Source organism: Peromyscus maniculatus, chromosome 3 (genome assembly GCF_049852395.1).
Source record: "Peromyscus maniculatus bairdii isolate BWxNUB_F1_BW_parent chromosome 3, HU_Pman_BW_mat_3.1, whole genome shotgun sequence".
Lineage (NCBI taxonomy): Eukaryota > Metazoa > Chordata > Mammalia > Rodentia > Cricetidae > Peromyscus > Peromyscus maniculatus.
The window spans coordinates 80,558,801-80,564,800 of record NC_134854.1 but is presented as its reverse complement, the minus strand read 5'-3'; positions in this window follow the sequence as shown (position 1 = coordinate 80,564,800).

The following is a 6,000-nucleotide window of genomic DNA, read 5'->3' as shown; positions in this document are numbered from 1 at the left end:
GACCAATATCTCTCATGAACATTGATGCAAAAATACTCAATAAAATACTTGGGGCTGAAGAGATGGCTCAGAGGTTAAGAGCACTGGCTGCTCTTCCAGAGGTCTTGAATTCAATTCCCAGCAACCACATCTATAATGAGATCTGATGCCCTCTGCTGGGGGCAGGCATACATGCAGTCAGAACACTGTATACATAATAAATAAATCTTCAAAAAAAAAAAGTACTCCCAAACTGAATCCAAGAACACATGAAAAAGATCATCCACCGTGATCAAGTAGTCTCTCTCTCCTTCCAGAATTCCAGAAGAGAGTGTTCATTTGGGAAGAAGTAGCTACTGTCAGCACAAAAGCACAGCTCTCACCTCCCATGGGCTAAAAGCTAGTTTATTCTGAAGCCAAATATAAATGACCATGGCTCAGGAACACAGTAAACATTTAGGTTACCCCACATGCCGTGTTTCAACATAGAAGCAGTTTCAAGAAGTTTTTATACTTTTACAGAACAAAGAAAACTTATAAATCAGGGTACATTTCAAACACATTGGTGGGAACATCAAGGATTATAGCCCAACAAAGAAATCTCAGCTACAGGTCTCAGATGCTGAAAATGTTCTTAGTCCTTTGATGGGTTAAAAACTGGATTTTGTCAAATTAATACATTACAGGGTTGCATCTGTTAGTCATAGGATGTCAGGTTTATCACAGAGGTGCAATAACAATGGTTATTTATGGGCAGCCCTATATAAACTGTATTTAGGTACTGGAAAAGCAACATTCTAAGCTCTCCACATCACTGATTTTCTATTCAGTTAGTAAGCCTTCACAGACAGCTTCTTTCTAGGAGTTCTTATTCACAGCTCCCACTGCTGACCAAGCATCACACTTTGTACACACAGGAAGCCACATACTATTTATTCCCATGCACCTAGGATTCTAATTCCTAGGTCTGATGTAGATGAATAGAGGGCAGGACAAAGCCTCCAGCAGAGAGGAATAGCTGGGAAAACCATTAAGAAAGAAACTCCTAGATCAAGTCAAATTATTAGCCATCATGATCTGGATCAGACTCCTTTTGTCCTCCGAATCTGATACATTTGCATGTGACATATAAGATTATTACACTTGAAATTAAAATGTTAAAGCTGGATTTGTTTCTACCTGTATTTACTGTTATGTTTATTCTATGGACTACCTCACTTACATTTGGGGTATTTAAACAAATTCTCTCTCTCTCTCTCTCTCTCTCTCTCTCTCTCTCTCTCTCTCTCTCTCTCTCTCTGGATTTTTGTCTGGTTTGAGCCTTTAGTTTAACTTCATGTGGATAGATATAACTCTAGCAAAGATTTATCTTCAATATTTATTTATTTAAAAAAGATTTATTTATTTATTATGCATACCATGTTCTGTCTGCATGTACACCTGCAGGCCAGAAGAGGGCACCAGATCTCATTGCGGTTGCTGGAAATTGAACTCAGGACCCCTGGAAGAGCAGCCAGTGCTCTTAACCACTGAGCCATCTCTCCAGCCCTATCTTCAATATTTAAATTACCATAGCTCTTCTATGTGATTACTAACTTGATCTGATGTGTTTATTGATACTATTTAGTTTGCAAAAATATATGGAAAGCTATGTTACAGAAAAGGTTAGAAAACAATATACTATCTTTTTATACTTTCTTTTAACAGGATTGTCTTTTTATATGCCAAATATTAATAGTGATAGAAACAAGAAATCAGACATGCTAGGAATCAGAATTTTATACTCCTCATAGGTATAACCAAACATCACCTTTTTTTAAGTGGTTAGTGATGCAATGAAACTCTAGAAGGATTTGTAGTATTGCTCATTTCCTTTTTCTTGACAAAATGCAAGTGCTGTTTGGTCTATTCTTTAAAAATCCTGGCTCATTATACTACAGACACCTTAGACACTAATTTAATAAAGAAACATCAGTATTTGTTGTTAAAACATCATAAATGCTGTAATTAGAGATTGATGTCTTTTATATAATTTGATGAGAGGAGTTAATGCAAATCTTTGAGTATCTCTAGATACAGTAAACAGAATTAAAGTTTGTTAAACATCTGAGCATATTATAGAGCCTTTTACAATGTTTAATTTGTTGTATATTCATAGTGATAAAAGTTGGTCTGGCCCAGTACACACACACACACACACACACACACACACTCACATTAAATAGAAACAAATTTCTTTTCTTTAGCTGTAAGAATTTAAATTTAAAATACAGGTATCACAAATGAAGTTTCCTTTGGAAGATTTAAAGTAAGCTTTTGTCAATTTAAAAACTAGTTATTCTTGTCATGTCCTAAGGAAATTTAAAATTTGAGCCTGTGACTATAATTAAAAAAAAAAGAGGTTAGTAGCCAGTTCTTATTATAACTGTTACCAAGCCTAAACTAATAATGTATCAGAACTCAATTTACTAAAGTTATACCTTGAACTTTGAAGTCAACATTATATGTCTAATTATATGTCTAATCTTGTATCATTTTTGCATACCTTGAATCACTTCCTAAGACAACAGTTGTGGTAATATATTTGTAACCTAAGAAATAAAGCTTGCCTGAAGATCAGAGGACAGAGCCAGCCACAGAGTTAGCCACAGAGGTCAGGCAGTGGTGGCACACATCTTTAATCCTCACACTCAGGAGGCAGAGAAAGAGATCAGTCTGGATTTCTGTGAGTTCAAGGCCACATTGGGCTACATGAGATTAATCCAGTCTAAAAGAGAAACAGAGCCAGGCAGTGGTGACACACAGCTTTAATCCCAGAACTAGTATGGTTGAAACAGGAAGTGGTATGGCTAGGCAGAGAAAGGATTATAAGGTGGGAGGAGAGAGGAACTCTGGCTCTTTCAGGCTGAGGAGTTGTTGAGGTAAGAGGTGGTGGCTGTGGCTTGCTCTGATCTTTCAGCTTTCACCCTGAAATCTGGCTCTGGGTTTTTAATTAAGACCAATTAGGCTTCGTGCAACAAACAGCATGGGTGCTGGAGTTTGCTTTACATTGAAACCTGTTTTTTGATTTTTTTTCTTTCTCAGCATGTAGCCTGTAAGCAAGGTAAACCTGTCTGAGTTTGCCTTTCTCAATGGAAGGCCTAGTTCAGGCAAAGCAAGGCTTGATTTTTACGTTTGGAACCAAGTTGGACCGGTAGGTAATTGAGCCTCTCCCACAAAACCACAAAACATTTTTTTTTATTTAAGAGACTTAAGTAATTTAAACATCTTATGCTTTTTTTAAAAAAAATTTGTATCATCAAGTAAGATGTCTATCTTTTATACCCAAACTTATTGTAAAGCCAAAATGTTTTTTTAAGGTGAAAACAGACCTTTTAACTCTTGATTTTCAAGAGTGGAGAGTAGAGAAAGCCAAGATGTAAGTGATTTGTGGGACCACTTGCTTGTGAAGTGGCAGAAGTTGTTATTATCTGTGAGAATTTGGAAACTGAGTGTGCCATTTTAGCTCTGAATGGACTGCCCTGGCAGTGTAGCCTCATGAGAGGGGCTGGCTGAGGTCCTCTTGGTGCTACTAAACTGTCTGACATGGCTAACGCCCTCCATCAAGGCCATCACAGAGATCTGAGGAGGATACATTTGACCATATAGATCAAGTGGCCTCTGTACCAACTAAAATGACAGAGACTCACCCACTACTGGACAGCTGGCCTGGGATCCTCCATAGTAATCTTAATGGCTTTGCTGGGAGGCAGAGGTCATCAGTCTTTGGCTGCCACACAGGACAGTGTTAAGTCTTCCAGCTGCCACCTAAGGCGGCAACATCAGCCTTTGTCCTCCAGACCCAGAAGATCTGAGAGATTTTCCTGTGGAGGAGGAACTTGGGAAACCGGCCTTACCTAGGCAAGGAAGAGTTGGGCAGTCAACCCAATAGTCTCCAGAGTTATTCCAGGGCCCTAGCAGTGGGCAGGGCATGGGGCCGTTTTTTTGCTCAGTGATCAGCATTCCCACACATGAAGCAAGTCCAAGCTGAGTCTTCTGTGGAGGTAGCCACAGGGCTCCCAGAAGCTGGTATTTTTGTCTATCAGGGGAAAACTTTTCATTAAAATACCTTTACATGCCATATTCAGCAGATCTCTCTGAAGGGTTTGAGGGCCACATCTAATCTAAATATACCTTGTTTTAAAAAGAAATTTACTTGTTTTTAGTTACTTGCTTCGGGGTTAAACTTGACAGCATATATAGAAGGCTAAAGCTTGTCCCTGTAAATGAATTCCATTTGTACATAGCATGACTACAAGCATAGTCCGGAGCATGTTAAAGAATTTGATCATTATAAGCAGATCATTAACTTGTCTGTCTTGATTATCTTTAACAGTTTACAAGTTAATAAGATTGTGACGTTACAATTTTATCCTTGTTAAGTTTGAGCCTTAAATAGTTTAAATTGAAGAAAGTTTATCATCAAAATAAAAGTTTAAACCATAAATACAGTCAACAGAGAGACTGGGAACCTTATTTTTTAGATCCTTACAGAATATCACAGTTTCAAATGAATATTCTTTAGTATCAAAATAAAGCCTTACAACATAAGTACAGTCCACAGAGAGACTGAGAACCTTATTTTCCTGATTCTTTCATGGTGTGCCTATACAGAATACCGCAGTTTCTTGTATAACTCAGTTTATCCAAATAGTTAAAGCTTAACAAAGTAAGGCAAAGAAGCTAGACATACATCTTTCAATCACTTTTTGTTAGCTTGAATAGACTTGAGAATTCACAAACATTATTTATCAAACACATGGTGTTCCTTATTCATTTTTTTTTAGAAGCCTGGTGTTGAACAGGAGGGCATGGCAGGCTCCAGGAGCCAGAGGGACTAAGAGGACACTTACCCAGTAGGTGAGGAGAGAGGAGTGGTTAGAGCAGGTGGAGGAGAAGTGGCTGGAGAGACGAACTCTGGAATCCGGAGTGAAATACAGCAGGTGGCAGAAACCAGCAGAAGCAAATGACTCAGACATTACAAGGGTCAAATCAGCCCCTTGGAAGGAGAGGGGGGGCATCTATGGCCCTCCCAGGTCTTCAGCACCATATGTATGCTGAGGACAGGAAACTACCAAACTGACCACTCCATTAGGGGAAAGGTTCTTACTGTGGGTAAGAGAGAGAAAATATCCAGAGGCATCTGGAAGAGACCGGAACAGAGGGAAAAAGCAGCACACTGGGCGTGGCTAGGGATAGGGAAGCAGGAATGGCAGGGACCAGCAAGAGTGGGGATAGTAGACAGTAGCCTGTTATGTGGAGGATGAGTAAACAGCTGGGGGAGGGAAGCCTGTGAGCTGGAACAGCCCTGAGGGTTTAGGGCAGGGGGGTAGGTCAGAAGGGCTAGGACACTGAAATGTATGATGAGTACTTGTGAATAGGGACTATCGGAGCCTGGAGCCAGCCTGGGCTTTGATACGCAACCACAATGTGTGTCAATAGAGAACCATATGTGTGTGTCAATAGAGAACCATATGTCCCTTCTGCCTGAGGGACATGCAAGGGAAATGACTTCTTTTGGCAGACAAAAACCATTTCACAAATTCCTGAGTAATGCTGGCTTTTATCTAACTGCCAGAAGTCCTTCTATAATCTGGCTCGAGCTGGGCCACAACTGTCATTTCAAGACACGTGTTCTGCCTTTTGGAGTTTGGGGGATTGGAGTTTCCTTTGGATCTGACAATTCTTAAAATCCAAATTATGCTGAATAATGAGAATATATATTTTTTTTATAGAGACAATAACAAAATGAGCCATTTAGACACTGCTATGCCTATATGGCGAGTCCCCCCCCACAACAAGACCACAAAGGAGCCTACTTCTGATGCAAAAACAAAAGGTTTCTTTATTGAAGCCAAGCCCAGGCAGGGACTTCATCTGACACTCCCTTACAGAGAGTGAAGGAGGAAACCCTGAGCACTTATTACAAGGGGTTTATTTAGGAAAAAGTTTACAAGCAGTAGGTTACATATCTTAGTGTCT